The 20,186-nt window shown below is 44.7% G+C and overlaps 1 protein-coding gene across 2 annotated transcripts in view; it reads right to left on the bottom strand.

The window, feature by feature from the left end:
- B3GNT3 (UDP-GlcNAc:betaGal beta-1,3-N-acetylglucosaminyltransferase 3) overlaps positions 1 to 20,186 on the bottom strand; it is a 213,237-nt gene that overhangs the window by 170,641 nt on the left and 22,410 nt on the right. Inside the window, exon 1 of one of the 2 annotated variants that reach the window (XM_044270208.1) lies at positions 18,865 to 18,887. The exons of the other annotated variant lie outside the window; for it this stretch is intronic. The gene's annotated coding sequence lies outside the window, so the exon portion shown is untranslated. Of the gene's footprint in view, positions 1 to 18,864; positions 18,888 to 20,186 lie in introns of those variants that run through there. 2 annotated transcript variants of the gene reach the window in all.

The following is a 20,186-nucleotide window of genomic DNA, read 5'->3' on the forward strand; positions in this document are numbered from 1 at the left end:
CAAGTTGATCCAGAGGAAGACAAAAAAAAACTGTGAGGTAGAAGCCAATTTTCCCCACTTTAGGGCAATAAAAAATTCCTTCCTGACTCCAATCAGGCAATCAGAATAAATCCCTGGATCAACGATCTCTCTCTAGTAGCTATAGCCTGTAATATTATTACACTCCAGAAATTCATCCAGGCCCCTCTTGAACTCTTTTAGGGAACTCGCCATCACCATCTCCTCAGGCAGAAAGTTCCATAGTCTCACTGCTCTTACCGTAAAGAATCCTCTTCTATGTTTGTGTACAAACCTTCTTTCCTCCAGACGCAGAGGATCTCCCCTCGTCACAGTCCTGGGGATAAATAGACGATGGGATAGATCTCTGTACTGACCCCCATATATTTATACATAGTAATTAGATCTCCCCTCAGTCGTCTTTTTTCTGAAGTGAATAACCCTAATTTTGATAATCTTTGATAATTTTTTTTAACCCCTCCATTCCTAATTTACTTAGCATTCTGTATTAAGAATGCTATTATTTTCCCTTATAACCATGTTATAAGGGAAAATAATATAATTTACATAACACCTTACCAAACATGCCGATTTTTCTCACGCACGTGCCACAAAAAAAACGCGCGGAAAAATTGTGCATTTTCCCGCAACGCACCCGCTTCCTATCCGGCCCTCACACGCGACGCCCATGTGAAAGAGGCCTTAATTAAATATTAGTGGACAGAAGAATGCTGCTCTGCGCCGTATTTTGGATGGCACCTAACACAACAGATTAGTTATGAATGTTGGAGCACTGCACACTGATGTACACGGAGAAACACTTTCCCTGCACTCTCCCTGCAGTTTAACTTCGCAGCCTTCACACAGAGATTGGGCCACCAAGTGTCAAGAATATGATTAGTTTGGATAGAATGAGACCTACACACCCGGTTTAAGCTTGGATGCTCATAGAGGACCGTGGTCAATATATATCCCCTGAGGGACTTTTCTGCATGGCCAATAATCTACTTATCTAATCTCTATTTCTGGATGACAACTGATTATGTAAAGATATACAAGATGTATTAAAAACAATACTTTGCAAGACAAATCTTTGCTGTGCCATAGATTATTCTGAAGAATATGATTAGGCATAGTGGCCTGGGTATACCTGATTTATCGCGATTTGTGACGAATTAATTCGGAAAAAATAGAATTTCTTGGCAAACAGGATTTTTCAAAACTTTGTTCATCTCTAGTATATATGTTATGTTAGCAAAAAATTTAATCTGAGTCAGTTTTATTTTTACTGTATATTATGTTTGAGTAACCCCATCTTGATGTACAGCGCCATGGAATTAACCGCCCGCCTGATCAGCAGCAGGAGTCCGGCAGTCATCGATAGCTGGACCCCTTCTGTATGCAGCGGCATCGGTGAAAACACCGATGCCGATGCATTAATCCTTGCTGTGCCGTGGTCAGTATTGTCAACTGGTTGTGTGGAGGTAGATCGCTCCATCCCCATCGGGTCCCTGCGCTGCTGTGACAGGGACCTGATGGCTGGGAAGGCAGGCTGATGACTTCCATAGGCATCATGGTTGCCTTCCATGGAAACCTGTAAGATCCAGCCCCCTGGATCTCAGAGGAAACCAGGCTGTAGGTTTATTACACTGAGTAATAGATTTAAAAAAAAAAAGAAAAAAGAAAAGACATATTAGGTATCGCCGCGTCTGTATCGACTGGCTCTATAACAATATCACATGATCCACCCAGTCCGGAAAACGCTGTTAAAAAAAAAAGCAATTTTTTGTCACCTTCCCTCATAAAAAGTGTAATACCAAGCGATCAAAAAGTCAACTGTACCCCAAAATGGTACTAATCAAACCATCATCTCATCTCGCAAAATATGAGATCCTACATAAGACAAACGCTCAAAAAAAAAAAAAAAAAATGAAAATGGATACACAAAAACAAGATTTTATTCTTTTTACAAATGCTTTTGCCATGTAAAACTTTACAAAAATAAAAAATTAGACACATTAGGTATCACCACATCCGTAACAACCTGCTATATAAAAGTATCACACAACCTACCCTGTCAGGTGAATACTGTAAAAAAAAATAAAAAAAAAAATGTGACAAAACAGCCAATTTTTTCACCTTCCCTCACAAAAAGTGTAATACCAAGTGATCAAAAATGTCTCACAAAATTGTACCAATCAAACTGTCATCTCATCCCGCAAAAAATTCAAAAAAATTCTCTCAGAAAATGGCAATACAAAAACAAGATTTTATTCTTTTCAAAAATGCTTTTACTGTGTAACACTTAAACATAAAAATAAAAGACATGTTAGGTATTGTCACGTCTGTTATAACCTGCTCTATAAAATATCATGTGGTATGTCCCCTCAGGTACACTGTAAAAAAAATAAAAAACTGGGCCAGAACAGTCATTTTTGGTCACCTCGCATTACAAAATACTTAATATCGAGTGATCAAAAAGTTATATGTACCCCAAAATGGCACCAATGAAAATGTCACTCCATCCTGCAAAAAAATGAACCCCTATCTAAGACAATCGTCCAAAAAAGAAAAAAAAATATCTTAGAAAATGGCAACACAAAAACAAGATTTTATTATTTTCAAAAATGCTTTTACTGTGTAAAACTTAACAAACATAAAAATAAAATACATATTAGGTATTGTCACGTCCGTTATAACCTGCTCTATAAAAATCTCATGTGGTATGGGACCCCAAAATGGCACCAATTAAAATATTACCTCATGCTGCAAAAAAATTAGCCCCTACACAATTGGCCATAAAATAAAAACCAATGTCAATCCATCAAAATCTGCACTGCAAAAGCCATATGGTGCTCCTTTCTTTCTGAGTCCTGCCATGTGCCCCCACAGCAGTTTACCACCACATATGGGGTGTTGCTGTATTCAGGAGAAAATGGGTAACAAATTATGGGTTGCTTTTTCTCCTGTTACCCCTTGTGAAAATTTAAAATTTGGGGCCAATTCAACATTTTGTTAGAAAAAATTAAACTGCTCATTTTTACAGCCAAGTGTTTATAAATTCCATAAAACGCTTATGGCTTATGAGGTCAAAGTAATCAGTACACCCCTTAATAAATTCTTTGAGGGGTGTGGTTTCCAAAATAGGGTCAATTTTTTAGGGTTTCCACTGTAGGGGTACGTTAGGGTCTCTTCAAATACAAAATGGTTCCCATTTGTTTCATGGTTTGGGCGAAGAACACTGATTGCTACCCACAGTTCTATACTACCTACAAGCATTGCCGATTCCGATCCCCAAAACTTATTTTGTAAAACTGCAGGGAATTGTCACGAGGGTGTCAAGAGCCACGCCTGACTCCGTTGTACCCGGGGTCAGGAGGTCGCAGCGGTTGGCTGCACGCTCTATGTCAGATAGGGAAGTTTCCTTATTGTAGCTTTCTGGGTTTGCTTTACAAACCCTTTTGGCTCACTCAGGGATCCGTAGCTCCTTCTCTCAGCTGTTCCTTGTCCAGCACTCCCAATCCTCCTTATATTCCCCTCTCACACTTCTCTGGTTGCCAGATATAGAGCTTCCTGCCTGGACATCTATTCTGACCCACTGGAGCTGTGTTGCTGCGTTCTCTGAGTGTTGCCTTAGAACGCTACCCTCCGGATCCCTGTTGGACCTTTGTGGACAATTGTTGCCGTCCACCTGGGTGTTTGTGTTTGTCTGTGTTTGTCTGTCCTCTCCCTGGTGTTTCCCTCTTAGTGCAGTGGTGAGGACTAGCGATCCCACCGGCCCGTTCATTATCTAGGGCTCATTTCAGGGAAAGCCAGGGTTTAGGCACGTGATCGCCGCACGGGTGAGGAACCCGTCTAGGGACGTCAGGGCAGGCAGGTGCCAGCTGCAAGGTGAGTTAGGGGTCACCACCTTTCCCTCTCCCTTGGGCAGGGCTTTCCCTGTTTTCCTCCCTGTGCGTGTTGCCGGTCATTACATTATATCTGGCCCTTATTTTTGTGTAGGTAAAAAAAAAAAAAAAATAAAAATTTTTTTTTTACCTACTTAGAATCCAGTATGGATCCAATTGCTGCTCTGTCCGAACAATTTCATGGCCTGTCTTTGGAGGTGGCAGGATTGAAGGCGTCGGTCCTCCAGCAACAGCAGCAATTACAACAGACCGCAAGCCCAGCGGTTGCTACTGGTAACCAGGTTGTTGCGGAACCCAAGGTCCCTCTCCCTGACAGATTTTCTGGGGGAAGGGACAAGTTTTTGACGTTCCGTGAGGCCTGTAAACTATACTTTAAACTGCGTCCTTACTCCTCTGGTAATGAAGAACAGCGGGTGGGTGTTGTTATTTCCCTGCTGCAGGGGGACCCGCAGTCCTGGGCGTTCTCTTTACCTACTGATTCCCAGGCTCTTCGGTCAGTGGATGAGTTTTTCGGGGCCTTGGGTCTCATATATGACGACCCTGACCGAGTCGCACTGGCTGAATCAAAATTACGGAGACTCCTACAAGGAGAGCGGCCGGTAGAGGAGTATTGCTCTGACTTCCGTAGGTGGGCTACGGATACCCAATGGAACGACCCGGCTCTCAGGAGTCAGTTCTGCTCTGGGTTATCCGAAAGGGTTAAGGATGCGCTTGCATTGTATGAGACCCCCTTTTCCCTTGATGCAGTTATGTCCCTTTCTATCCGTATAGATAGACGCCTTAGGGACAGGTTGAAAAAACCGGAGCCATTGGTAACCCCTCCCAAGCAGCAGTTAGTCTGTACGGACATAGACGAGCCTATGCAGCTAGGAGGAACTACTCGTCAGGTCCGTCCTCCTGAGGTTCGCCGTAGGCGTGGGGGTTGTTTTTTTTGTGGGGAGAGGGGTCATTTCATTAACGTCTGTCCTTCTTTCCTCAGAAACAAAAAAAACCGTCGGAAAACTACTAACCCCAGGCTGTGTGGAGGATGTCAGCCGGGGGGTATACGTTTCCTCCATACGTACATCGCAATTTGTGTTGCCAGCGGTTATTGTTTTTGGTGATAAGACAGAGACTGTTTCTTTCTTTCTAGACAGTGGAGCAGGGGTAAATTTGATAGATGCCCATTTTGCCCGCACTATGGGTTTGTCTCTCTGTACGTTACAGAGACCTATTCCCATATTTGCTATAGATTCTGCTCCTCTGTCTCAGAGAAACCTCACCCACATCGTTCATAATTTACACCTTCGGGTAGGGGACCACCATAACGAGATGCTCTCATGTTATGTTCTGGAGGGGCTTCCCACTCCGGTGGTGCTGGGCCTTCCCTGGTTGGTAGCGCACAATCCAGTGGTGGATTGGCAGGCCAGGGAGATATTGGAGTGGAGTGAGCCGTGCAGAGAAAATTGCTTAAATAGCAATTGCTTAGTCGCCTCCATAACTACCCTACCTACATTTGTTTCGGACTTTGAGGACGTTTTTTCTGAAAAGGGTTGTCAGAAGTTACCACCTCATCGTCCTTATGATTGCCCGGTTAACCTTATTCCCGGCGCAAAATTACCCAAGACCAGGTTATATAATCTTTCAGGTCCAGAGAGACAAGCCATGAAGGATTATATCTCCGAGAGTTTGGCTAAGGGACACATCAGACCCTCTTCTTCACCCGTGGCTGCAGGGTTTTTCTTTGTTAAAAAGAAAGATGGGGGCCTGCGTCCTTGCCTAGATTTTCGTGAATTAAATCGGATAACCATCCGAGACCCATACCCTCTTCCTCTCATTCCTGACCTGTTTAACCAGATTGCGGGTGCTAGGTGGTTCTCCAAACTCGATCTTAGGGGGGCCTACAATCTGATTCGTATTAAAGAGGGGGATGAGTGGAAAACAGCTTTTAACACCCCTGAGGGGCATTATGAAAATCTAGTTATGCCTTTCGGCCTGACCAATGCTCCTGCCGTCTTTCAACATTTCGTTAATGACATTTTTAGTCATCTAATCGGCAGGTTTGTGGTAATATACCTAGATGATATCTTAATTTATTCGTCTGATCTGAAAACACATGAGGAGCATGTCAGACAAGTACTACAGGTCCTACGGACGAATGAATTATATGCTAAAATTGAAAAATGTGTTTTTGCCGTTCAGGAGATACAATTCCTAGGTTATTATTTATCTGCGTCAGGTTTCCGTATGGATCCTAGGAAGGTCCAGGCAATTTTGGATTGGGATCTTCCTGAGAACCTCAAAGCACTACAACGGTTCTTGGGCTTCGCGAATTTCTATAGGAAATTCATTAAAAATTATTCGGTGATCGTAAAACCCCTTACTGACATGACTAGGAAGGGGACTGATTTTTCTAAATGGTCTGACGCCGCTAAAGTTGCTTTTTCCTCTCTAAAAGAGAGGTTTACCTCAGCACCTGTACTAGTCCAACCTGATGTCTCTCAGCCTTTTATTGTTGAAGTCGATGCATCAGAGGTGGGAGTGGGGGCTGTGCTGTCTCAGGGTCCGTCTCCTGGCAAATGGCGTCCTTGTGCTTTCTTTTCTAAAAAACTATCTGCAGCAGAACAGAACTACGATATTGGCAATAGGGAACTGTTAGCTATTAAACTTGCGTTTGAGGAGTGGCGTCACTTTTTAGAGGGGGCAGTCCACCCCGTCACTGTGTTTACGGACCACAAAAATCTGCTGTACCTCGAATCAGCTAAGCGTCTCACCCCTAGACAGGCTAGGTGGTCGCTATTTTTTACCAGGTTTAACTTTGTGATTACCTATCGTCCTGGGGTAAAGAATACCAAGGCTGATGCACTATCTCGTTGTTTCCCTGGAGGGGGTAATGTGAGTGATCCGGTACCCATTCTACAAAGAGGAGTAGTTGTCTCTGCGGTACACTCTGCTTTGGAGGGGAAGGTGTTAGAGGCCCAGGGGGACGCCCCGGTCTCTTGCCCCTCAGAGAAATTGTTTGTACCGTTGAACCTACGTCTCGAATTATTAAAGGAACATCATAATTCGGCACTTGCTGGGCACCCGGGTAGTAAAGCAACCTTAGAGCTATTGTCTCGTCGTTTTTGGTGGCCAAGGTTGCGTCAGGATGTATTGGATTTTGTGTCTTCTTGTTCTACCTGTGCGCGCGCAAAAGTTTCACATACACGTCCTGCAGGGTCTCTATTACCACTCGTCATTCCCAATAGACCATGGACACATCTGTCTATGGATTTTATCACTGACTTACCTTTGTCTGCGGGTAAAACAGTGATTTTGGTAGTAGTGGACAGGTTTAGCAAAATGGCACACTTTATTGCGTTACCCGCACTACCTAATGCTAAAACTCTTGCTCAGGTATTCGTCAGTGAGATCGTGAAGCTTCACGGGGTCCCCTCCGATGTTGTTTCGGATCGGGGAACCCAGTTTATTTCTAAATTTTGGAAAGCTTTTTGTTCCCGTTTGGGGGTTCACTTGTCCTTTTCCTCAGCTTTCCATCCTCAGTCGAATGGACAGACTGAGCGTACCAACCAAAACCTGGAGACATATCTAAGATGTTTTGTGTCTGAAAACCAAGAGTTGTGGTCGTCATATTTACCGTTAGCTGAGTTTGCCATAAATAATCGCCGTCAGGAATCCACTGGCAAGTCACCTTTTCTTGGTGCATATGGTTTTCATCCCCAATTCTGTACTTTCAAAGAGGGGGGGTCTTCTGGGGTTCCCGAAGAGGAACGGTTTTCGTCATCTCTTTCATCAGTATGGCAGAAGGTGCAAGCTAACTTGAAAAATATGGGAGGTAAATACAAATGCATGGCTGATAAGAGACGGTCGCCAGGTCCGGACCTAGGAGTGAATGACTATGTGTGGTTGTCTACTAGGAATATCAAGTTGAAGGTTCCCTCTTGGAAACTGGGTCCTAGGTTTATTGGTCCTTACAAGATTGTAGCCATCATCAACCCCGTGGCTTTTCGCCTGGAGTTACCTCAGACTTTTAAAATCCATAATGTCTTTCATAAGTCGTTACTCAAAAAATATGTTCCACCTCTAGAACCGTCACCGCTGCCACCCCCTCCTGTTGTCGTGGATGGTAGTTTGGAATTTCAGATATCCAAAATTGTTAATTCTCGTCGGGTCCGCCGCTCTCTCCAATATCTGGTGCACTGGAGAGGTTACGGTCCCGAGGAAAGAATGTGGGTTCCTGCGTCTGAGGTAAACGCCGACAGGCTAGTCCGGATTTTTCATGCCTCTCATCCTGAGAGACCTGGTCCTGAGTGTCCGGAGGCCCCTCGTAGAGAGGGGGGTACTGTCACGAGGGTGTCAAGAGCCACGCCTGACTCCGTTGTACCCGGGGTCAGGAGGTCGCAGCGGTTGGCTGCACGCTCTATGTCAGATAGGGAAGTTTCCTTATTGTAGCTTTCTGGGTTTGCTTTACAAACCCTTTTGGCTCACTCAGGGATCCGTAGCTCCTTCTCTCAGCTGTTCCTTGTCCAGCACTCCCAATCCTCCTTATATTCCCCTCTCACACTTCTCTGGTTGCCAGATATAGAGCTTCCTGCCTGGACATCTATTCTGACCCACTGGAGCTGTGTTGCTGCGTTCTCTGAGTGTTGCCTTAGAACGCTACCCTCCGGATCCCTGTTGGACCTTTGTGGACAATTGTTGCCGTCCACCTGGGTGTTTGTGTTTGTCTGTGTTTGTCTGTCCTCTCCCTGGTGTTTCCCTCTTAGTGCAGTGGTGAGGACTAGCGATCCCACCGGCCCGTTCATTATCTAGGGCTCATTTCAGGGAAAGCCAGGGTTTAGGCACGTGATCGCCGCACGGGTGAGGAACCCGTCTAGGGACGTCAGGGCAGGCAGGTGCCAGCTGCAAGGTGAGTTAGGGGTCACCACCTTTCCCTCTCCCTTGGGCAGGGCTTTCCCTGTTTTCCTCCCTGTGCGTGTTGCCGGTCATTACAGGAATTCTATCTAAATTCCTCTGGGGTGGAAAGAGAGCTAGACTACCTCTCACTCTCATGGTGCAACACCCTAGGAATGGGGGTTTGGGTATCCCAGATCTGTATACATATCATAAAGCAGTGATTGCACTTAGATGCCTAGAGTGGTTGAGACCCTATTCAGAGCGATTAGATCTGAATACAGAGGATAATATGCTAAATCTCCCACTTCACTCTCTCATTTTTTTGGATCATTCCCCAAAACACGCCAGATTACAAACGTGTAGCAACATCACTAAATATGCGTTGGACATATGGAAAGACTCCAAATGGACACAGCATCTACTGTCTAATTACCTCACCCTAATGCAGGTTCGGGATGTACTTTGCCACTCCTCGACCCAGTTTTGGGAAACCGTATCGGACAGAGCCAAAGCTATTACCACTCCGGTTTTGGCGTTATGCCCAGATAATGATGTCCCAACTTTTGAAGATCTGGGAAACCACCCGACAGTAGCATGCCTATCAGACTTCCAAAAAGCACATTTTCTTCACTCTATGAAGTCCCATCTTAAAACCTTAAGTGCCCCTTTAGAAAACTCCCTTTTTGAAAAAATGGCTCTGCAATTAAAAGACTCAAAGGGTAAGATATCTAAATTATATAGCCTGCTAATGGCCCTATCCCGTCCAGACAAGTTTCCTTTCATATCTAAGTGGGAGAGTGAGTTAAGTATTCAGTTTTCAGCGAAAGAATTGCATAGTGTATTGATGGCTCCTCATGGAGTGTCCAGGTGTGTCAAACTACAAGAGAATAGCTATAAGGTACTCACTCAATGGTACTATACGCCACAAAGAATTAACCGCATGTTCCCTGAATGCAGCCCAAACTGCTGGAGATGTGAACAGGATATAGGCACTCATAGCCATTTATGGTGGAAGTGTGCAAAGATTACTCCCTATTGGCAGAAAATATGTAGAGTCCTGTCTGAGATATGTAAGATACCATTTCCGGTCTCTCCGAAAGTTTGCCTCTTTGGGGTGTTCGGGGATCTCAGGTGCCCTAGAGACACGCGAAAGTTGAGCCAAATTTTACTGGCGGCTGCCAGATTACTCATTGCAGTTTACTGGAAAAAGACGGAGATTCCCCCATTGAAACAATGGATCACTAGATGTGACCAATTGTACCGCCTGGAGCAGATAGCTCACTGGGAGGCCCGAACACCACACAGATTTGAAGCGATTTGGAAACCTTGGAAAGACTATAGAGGTTTTTCGATCTGACTTGTACAGCTGTAGGGTTCTCGCAAACATCAACGGTAACACAACAACAAGTATTTGGTATTAGTCCTTCCGTGTGGCAACATGGGGAATTTTCTCTCCCCCCCCCCCCCACCCGTCCCTTTCCTCCCCTCAGACCTTCCTATGTTCTTGTCTCCCCCTTATTGTTTGTTATTATGTGATTTGCACCTTATCATACGACTGTACTACATCAGATGCATTCTTGTATTTGCGCCTATGAAGGCAAACGAAGATTGTACGTCCTGCTGTTGTAAAAACAATAAAAACAATTTTAAAACAAACAAATACAAAATGGTTCCCAAAAACCACTCTAGCAAAATCTGCCTCCAAAAACCATGCAGCGCTCCTTTCCTTCTGACTACTGCCAAGTGCCCATAGAGCAGTTTACCACCACATACTGTATGGGGTATTTCTATAAACTTCAGAATCAGAGTAATGCATATTGAGGTTTATTTTGCTGTTAACCCTTGCTGTGTTGCAATAAAAAATTGATCAACATGAAAAATCAGCAAAAAAAATGAAATTTGAAATTTCACCTCCATTTTCCTTTAATTCTTGTGTAACACCTTAACCACCTCTGGACCGCCTAACGCAGATGTGCGGTCCGGAGGTGGCAGCTCTGCGCAGAGTCACGCATATATGCGTCATCTCGCGAGAGCCGGGATTTCCTGTGAACGAGCGCACACAGGCACGGAAGGTAAGCGACTGGATCTCCAGCCTGCCAGTGGCGATCGCTCACTGGCAGGCTGGAGATGTGATTTTTTTTAACCCCTAACAGGTATATTAGACGCTGTTTTGATAACAGCGTCTAATATACCTGCTACCTGGTCCTCTGGTGGTCCCTTTTGTTTGGATCAACCACCAGAGGACACAGGTAACTGTGTAAAGTACCACAAAACACTACACTACACCCCCCATCACTTATTAGCCCCTTATGAACCACTGAACACCCCTGATCACCCCATATAGACTCCCTGATCACCCCCCTGTCATTGATCACCCCCCTGTCATTGATCACCCCCCTGTAAGGCTCCATTCAGAGGTCCGTATGATTTTTACGGATCCACTGATACATGGATCGGATCCGCAAAACACATGCGGACGTCTGAATGGAGCCTTACAGGGGGGTGATCAATGACAGGGGGGTGATCAGAGAGTCTATATGGGGTGATCAGGGGTGTTCAGTGGTTCATAAGGGGCTAATAAGTGATGGGGGGGTGTAGTGTAGTGTTTTGTGGTACTTTACACAGTTGGGCACAAGTTAGCGGAAATTTTTTGTTTGTTTTTTCTTACTAAGTCTCATATTCCACTAACTTGTGTCAAAAAATTAAATCTCACATGAACACACCATACCCCTCACGGAATCCAAATGCGTAACATTATTTAGACATTTATATTCCAGACTTCTTCTCACGCTTTAGGGCCCCTAAAATGCCAGGGCAGTATAAATACCCCACATGTGACCCCATTTCGGAAAGAAGACACCCCAAGGTATTCCGTGAGGGGCATATTGAGTCCATGAAAGATTGAAATTTTTGTCCCAAGTTAGCGGAAAAGGAGACTTTCTGAGAAAATGCAAAAAAAATCAATTTCCGCTAACTTGTGCCCAAAAAAAATTCGAGGAACTCGCCATGCCCCTCACGGAATACCTTGGGGTGTCTTCTTTCCAAAATGGGGTCACATGTGGGGTATTTATACTGCCCTGGCATGTTAGGGGCCCGAAAGCGTGAGAAGAAGTCTGCGATCCAAATGTCTAAAAATGCCCTCCTAAAAGGAATTTGGGCCGCTTTGCGCATCTAGGCTGCAAAAAAGTGTCACACATGTGGTATCGCCGTACTCAGGAGAAGTTGGGGAATGTGTTTTGGGGTGTCATTTTACATATACCCATGATGGGTGAGATAAATATCTTGGTCAAATGCCAACTTTGTATAAAAAAATTTGAAAAGTTGTCTTTTGCCAAGATATTTCTCTCACCCAGCATGGGTATATGTAAAATGACACCCCAAAACACATTCCCCAACTTCTCCTGAGTACGGCGATACCAGATGTGTGACACTTTATTGCAGCCTAGGTGGGCAAAGGGGCACATATTCCAAAGTGCACCTTTTCGGATTTCGCAGGCCATTTTTTACACATTTTGATTGCAAAGTACTTCTCACACATTAGGGCCCCTAAATTGCCAGGGCAGTATAACTACGCCACAAGTGACCCCATTTTGGAAAGAAAACACCCCAAGGTATTCCGTGATGGGCATGGCGAGTTCCTAGAATTTTTTATTTTTTGTCGCAAGTTAGTGGAATATGAGACGTTGTAAGAAAAAAAATAAAAATCATCATTTTCCGCTAACTTGTGACAAAAAAATAAAAAGTTCTATGAACTCACTATGCCCATCAGCGAATACCTTAGGGTGTCTACTTTCCGAAATGGGGTAATTTGTGGGGTTTTTCTACTGTCTGGGCATTGTAGAACCTCAGGAAACATGACAGGTGCTCAGAAAGTCAGAGCTGCTTCAAAAAGCGGAAATTCACATTTTTGTACCTTAGTTTGTAAACGCTATAACTTTTACCCAAACCATTTTTTTTTTTGCCCAAACATTTTTTTTTTTATCGAAGACATGTAGAACAATAAATTTAGCGAAAAATTTATATATGGATGTCGTTTTTTTTTTGCAAAATTTTACAGCTGAAAGTGAAAAATGTCATTTTTTTGCAAAGAATTAGTTACATTTCGATTAATAACAAAAAAGTAAAAATGTCAGCAGCAATGAAATACCACCAAATGAAAGCTCTATTAGTGAGAATAAAAAGAGGTAAAATTCATTTGGGTGGTAAGTTGCATGACCGAGCAATAAACGGTGAAAGTAGTGTAGTGCAGAAGTGTAAAAAGTGGCCTGGTCATTAAGGGGGTTTTAGCTAGCGGGGTTAAAGTGGTTAAGGGTTTACAAAGTTTGTAACATTAGTTTTGAATAATTGGAGGGGTGTAGTTTCTAAAATGGGATCATTTATGGGTGGTTTCCAGTTCATAAGCTCCTCAAAACCCTTTATAACTGAATTGGTGTTTAAAAAAATTGTTTTAGACATTTTCTCGAAAATGTGAAAAATTGCTTCAAAATTTCTAAGTCTTCTAACGTCCTAAAAAAATAAAATGACATTTACAAAATGATGCCAACATGAAGTAGACATATAGGCGATGATGACTGATAACAATTTTATGATTGTGATAACAATTTTATCTCTGTCTTAAAAGTAGAGAAATTCAAATTTAGAAAATTGTGAATTTTTCCATATTTTTTATAAATTTGGGATTTTTTCATAAATAAAGGTGAATATATTGACTCAAGTTTACCATGAAGTACAATGTGTCAGGAGAAAACAATCTCAGGATGGTTTGGATAAGTAAAAGAGTTCCGAAGTTATTACCACAAAAACTGACACATGTCAGATTTTCAAAACAAATTCCCTGGGCAGGAAGGTGAAAACTGGCCCGTGGTAGAAAGGGTTAATGACACTTTCAACTAAATAACAATAATAATATGTAATTATCAATACCAATAAGATGGAAGCCTTTATTATTCCACTGCTAGCGTGCCAACCTATACCAAGCAGCCTGCACCTCTTAGGGGGCCAGGTCTTAATCATGACTATCCTCATTTTTGCTGGCTTTACTTCTCCCAAGTCATCCTTCAAAGTCTCTATGTCCTAGAAAAGTCAGCAAGATGCAGAGAGAGGATGAGCTGTATGTTTCTGATGACATCGATATTAGATGATGTGGATAAAGACCCCCCTAACAGTGGCCCCGCCCACATTATGCCCCCTCATGGTAGTTATACCCACAATGTGGCTAATCATGGTAGTTATACCCACATAGTACCCCCTCACAGTAGTTATGCCCACATTGTGTCCCCTCATAGTAGCTATGCTGATATTGTGCCCCCTCACAGTAGTTATGCTGATATTGTGCCCCCCTCAAGTAGTAATGCTGATTGTGAGGGATACCACCCCTCGTGCCTGCTTGACGCCAACTACGTTGAGCTCACGAGACGCGGTATGGTCGCTGGTTACTAAGACATGACGTTACGCCCTCCCAGATAAGCATGTAAGGTCAGCTTGGTACAGTTTACACAGACACCTCCTATCCATGCGGGCACAGAGAGGCAACAAGCTGAGAGAGCCTGGTCACTGCCCCAGTGAAACATCGCTTTCTCAGCCCGGGTATACTGCCACCGTCTTCTCGTTTGATATAAGCCCGGTCCGCTAACTGGATTATATAGGGTGAGAAACCAAACAGCGGTAGCTTATTACTAGGCCGAAACACGGACATGATCGAAATACAAGACAGCACAAGATTAAAAATGTATATTTAATTGTCTTAAGGGCACACTAGACACATAGAATATATACAGTGGTCTGAGGTTACAAATACAGGTAGTATGGTACAAACTGGATTACACAGAGTACAAGTCAGTTACCGGGTAGATGAATGTTCCTTTGGGTTATGATGGTGGAATAGTCCTTGGCTGCAGTCACATGGGGGCAGTGATGTCAGCAGTTTCCAGGTCTCTCCAAACACATAGCACGATGTGACCCGCTTTCAGAGAAAGACACCGCCCGCTGGCTTGTATGGGCTTTTGACCTGTAGCCGCTTCCTCCCCTTCCTCCTCTTCTGGGCTGGCAGCCAAGGACCCACAAAACCCATTAGGTCCCATAGCTCCAGACCAGGAGGTCACAGGTAGATTGTTCTGGGACCAACAGACTCACCTGTGTTCCGGCTACAATTAGAGTCCAAGCATGGTACCGTTATTGGGTTTCTGTGGGGAGATATGTATATCTCCTTTCCCTGGCCTCCCACCACCACACTAATACCACAGGCCTGTTTGCATCTGTGATGGCCGGGCGATTCATAATTCCTTATAAATCGCCGTTTCCATGCTGTCTGCTAGATTTGATTGAACTGGGGAATGGCTTAGATCTCATGCTGAGAGATTCTTTCTGTCACATCATCTTGGTTCCTGGCTGACTGGATGAGGTGTGAATTCGTACGCATGTGGCCTCCTTGAAGCCAGAACCCCAGTGGAGTTCACTACCTCCGCTATCTGACAAGCAGAGGGTTGAAGTGAGAACTGGCTGTCATGCTCCTCCTACACAGCCCAGCAGCTTGATGTTTGACAGCATGGTGCCTGCTGGGGAGGGCAGGCAGCTGAGCTAAATGGTGAAGCAGGAAGCGGACACCCTGCTTCATTATTGCAATAATCTTCCTCTGTGCCCTAAAGATGCAGAGACAGTTGAGAGTGGACATACCTCGGCCTTCCCGGGACTGCAGGACAGCCACTGAAATCCAGAACTATCCTGCTGGATTCAGGATAGTTGGGAGGTATGTTATTGTATATACCTTTAGTTGCATTAGGATTCCTCTACGAAATAACTTTTTTAATAGGCTAGAGCAGATATTATTGGATTTTATATGGGACTAGAAATGACCAGGGGTAAAAGCAAATGTACCGACCCATGGATGTATGGGTGTCCCTAATCTTTCCCCCCACTTCTAAAGGGATTGTCCTGTTCTATAACATGCTACAGTATTTCCATGAGGAGCCTAAAATGGTTTATCAATATTTTTTGGCATTACATTTTCCCCTTTGACGTGGGTTAAAGCATTTCATCTTCTCAAATCTCGTAGGAAATCAGCAAAAGAAAATTGCTCTTAACCCCTTAAGGACACAGCTAATTTTCACCTTAACGACCAAAGCAAATTTTTAAAATCAATCACTTTATGTGGTAATAACTTTGGAATGCTTTTACTTATCAAAGCGATTCTGAGATTGTTTTCTCTTGACACACCATACTTTATGTTAGTGGTATATTTGAGTCAATGTGTTTCACTTTTATGTATTAAAAAATAATATAAAATTTGGAAAAATCAGCTTTTTTCTACATTTGAATTTCTCTGCTTTTAAGACAGATAGTGATATCTCATAAAATAATTATTAATTAACATTAACCATTAGTTTTGATCGAGCACCAAAGTGCTTGGGTGCTCGAGTAAAACACTTTGGGATGCTCGGGTGCTCTACAGAGCACAATGGAAGTCAATGGGAGAACCCGAGCATTAAACCAGGCGCCCCCTGCTCTGAAGAGGGGAGGGTGACTGGTTCACATGAAAAGGTCAGAAATTGATGGAAACACCACTGAAATGGTTCAGGAACAGCATGGGGAGGATGTCTGGATGCATCTTGGACTCCCAGGTCGCTGCTGGGAACGATGTTGTCCGAGTAGTATGCCACTTTTACAGACTGACAATAATACGCACCAAACCGAAGATAAAATCGATTTTAGAGGAAAAATTGTTAGGAAACATTCTTTCCTGTATATTTACTTGTATATAAAGTGCAAGTGCTGCCAAAAATTACAAGGAAGAGGCACTCCGATACAACCTGTATATCACATAAAGGAGGGCCTCATTCACATTTTGGTACAACTGTTCAGGTAGTGGGACTACTACACGTCTGCTGCTGAGCTGACCCTCTAAAACATTATAGGCGAGTGCCTGCTGCTGATCTGACCATCTAAAACATTAGGGGCGAGGGCCTGCTGCTGAGCTGACCCTCTAAAACATTATGGGCGAGGGCCTGCTGCTGATCTGACCATCTAAAACATTAGGGGCGAGGGCCTGCTGCTGAGCTGACCCTCTAAAACATTAGGGGTGAGGGTCTGCTGCTGATCTGACCATCTAAAACATTAGGGGTGAGGGCCTGCTGATGATCTGACCATCTAAAACATTAGGGGTGAGGGTCTGCTGCTGAGCTGACCCTCTAAAACATTAGGGGTGAGGGTCTGCTGCTGAGCTGACCCTCTAAAACATTAGGGGTGAGGGTCTGCTGCTGAGCTGACCCTCTAAAACATTATGGGCGAGGGCCTGCTGCTGATCTGACCATCTAAAACATTAGGGGTGAGGGCCTGCTGCTGATCTGACCATCTAAAACATTATGGGCGAGGGCCTGCTGGTGACCCTTTAAAACATTATGGGCAGGGGCGTACATAGAAATCATGGGGCCCCATAGGAAAACTCAGAATTGGGCCCCCCCCAATAAAAAGTCAAATTATTAAAGCTGATTAGTGAGGGTGCAGGGTACAATAGGGGTTAAATAAAAGGTTAGGCTGTGTTCACATCACGTTTTTGCCATACGTATATGTTTGGGAAGGGGGGGGGGGGGCAGCATCCAACGCTTTTCTATCCTGCAGAGTCCAGTAGAAAAAACTTATACGTTAACATATACATTTTTCTTTCAAACTCTATGATGAAGGATGCCACTGTATGTATACATGAAACGGGTAGCAAAAACGGGCTATGAACTCGGCCTTACCCTTTAAAGGGAATCTGTCACTAGCAATTTACCCCAATTTTTTTTTTCACGAATCCATGTTTTATAAAGTACCTTTCTTCCATCTTTCTTGTTCTTTTTATTGTGAGTCTTGTAATTTCTTCAAAAAATCGATTCTTCTGATATGCAAATGACGCTGTAAGGAGCCCAGAGGGGCGTTATTCTTTCTCCACGGTGCCCAGGAACGCCCCTCTGAAGTGCCGTGCCCACCTAAGTTTGAAAACTAATAATGCCTCCAAGTTCATCTAAATCGCCTCCCAGAGGCGCGGCTAAGTGCTCAACACCCCCCTCCTCAGCGCTGCAAACACCCCGATTCTCCTCTCGCCGACATCCCAAATCCCGCGCAGGCGCAGTGCCGGCGATTGCCTGCGCTATGATAAGACGACTGACGGCACTGCACCTGCGCGGAATTTGGGATATCACCGGCGAGAGGAGGATCGGGGTGTTTGCAGCAGAACGCGACGCTGAGGAGGGGGGTGTTGAGCACTTAGCCGCGCCTCTGGGAGGCGATTTAGATGAACTTGGAGGCATTATTAGTTTTCAAACTTAGGTGGGCACGGCACTTCAGAGGGGCGTTCCTGGGCACCGTGGAGAAAGAATAACGCCCCTCTGGGCTCCTTACAGCGTCATTTACATATCAGAAGAATCGATTTTTTGAAGAAATGACAAGACTCACAATAAAAAGAACAATAAAGATGGAAAAAAGGTACTTTATAAAACATGGATTCATGAAAAAAATGGGGTAAATTGCTAGTGACAGATTCCCTTTAAGTTTAATTTATTTTTAGAGAGGTGAAAAGCAGAGGAGAGCCTATAGGGTTAATTACTGCAGCAGGACTGTCTACACTGGTCAATGTGACCCCTGGGACAGATCTTCTGCAGGTCCACAGCGTTAGATCGCTGTCTCACAGCCCAACTTCTCCTTTTGTTATTAACGGAGCAGAGCTGAGCAATTTTAGTCAAGTCCCATCCTTTTACCTCAGAGGTAGTCTATCTGGAGCATCTAGCACATGCCTCAGGTCCCATGTGAAAGAATACATATACACTACAGTGAGCAGAGCTGAGGCTCCTGTCTGACCCTGACAGCTGTAAATCCAGTCACCCTGCAGCCGTCTTCCTATCAGCTCCTCTAACCTCAGCTCTGCTCCATCATGCAGAGCACTTCTGCTGCTGCTTCCTTCTGACCTCACACCGAGCCTAGGAATAGTGTGAAGGAAGTGACTGGCAGTGCTGGGGGTAAACAAGCATAGAGAAGGGCAGGAGGACCCAGAGGAGGGTAAGCATGTGGGACATTACTGCTGAGAAAAGGAAATACAGGGCTGGTACTTTACCGTGCTGCCAGCTGTGGGAGCAAACTTCCACCAAAGACATCACAGAGGGGCGGGCACATCAGGCAGTGAGTTGCTTCCCCGATTGGAGGAAGCGGCTGCTCACTCTCCTTTTCCTCCCTACTTCCAGCCCAGCGTGCTGCGCATCCCCAAATGAAAATGTAAATATATAAATCACTGGGGCATTTAGGGTGGCAATGGGCTGCCGACCCAAACGCCCTATTATAATCAGCCATTGCCGGTATTTATGTCTCTACTGTTACTAATGCAGCGTGTATTCAGGTCGGAAAGGTGGCAGAGCCATGCAGCCTGGCCGGGCCCCCTAACCTCACGGGCCCCATATACAGTGCATGGTCTGCCTATATTGACGGTACGCCACTGATTAGGGGTGAGGGTCTGCTGCTGATCTGACCATCTAAAACAGTGGTGAGGGCCTGCTGGTGACCCTCTAAAACATTAGGGGCGAGGGCCTGCTGCTGATCTGACCATCTAAAACATTAGTGGTGAGGGCCTGCTGGTGACCCTCTAAAACATTAGGGATGAGGGCCTGCTGCTGAGCGGACCATCTAAAATATTAGATGTGAGGGCCTGCTGCTGAGCTGACCCTCTAAAACATTAGGGGTGAGGGCCTGCTGGTGACCCTCTAAAACATTAGGGGTGAGGGTCTGTTGCTGAGCTGACCATCTAAAACATTAGGGGTGAGGGTCTGTTGCTGAGCTGACCATCTAAAACATTAGTGGTGAGGGCCTGCTGGTGACCCTCTAAAACATTAGGGATGAGGGCCTGCTGCTGAGCGGACCATCTAAAATATTAGAGGTGAGGGCCTGCTGCTGAGCTGACCCTCTAAAACATTAGAGGTGAGGGCCTGCTGCTGAGCTGACCATCTAAAACATTATGGGCGAGGGCCTGCTGCTGAGCTGACCATCTAAAACATTATGGGCGAGGGCCTGCTGGTGACCCTCTAAAAGATTAGGGGTGAGGGTTTGTTGCTGAGCTGACCCTCTAAAACATTAGGAGCGAGGGCAGCCTAATAAGCATGTTGATATGATGGAGGAGGAGAATGAGAAAAGGAAGATTGAACCATATACCCTTTTTTGTGGTGGAAGGGGTGCATGGGAATACAGTGTATTCAATACACCATAAAAGCCACATTTAGAGTGCCTTTATGTTCAGCCGCTTTCACCTGGTGGAGTAGAGAAGTCAGGGGCAATCCAGGCCTTGTTCGTTTTTATAAGAGTCAACCGGTCAGCATTTTCAGTTGACAGGCGGATGCACTTATCAGTTATTATGCCCCCAGCAGCACTAAATACTCGCTCTGACAAAAC

Source organism: Bufo gargarizans, chromosome 1 (genome assembly GCF_014858855.1).
Source record: "Bufo gargarizans isolate SCDJY-AF-19 chromosome 1, ASM1485885v1, whole genome shotgun sequence".
Classification (NCBI taxonomy): Eukaryota; Metazoa; Chordata; class Amphibia; order Anura; family Bufonidae; genus Bufo; species Bufo gargarizans.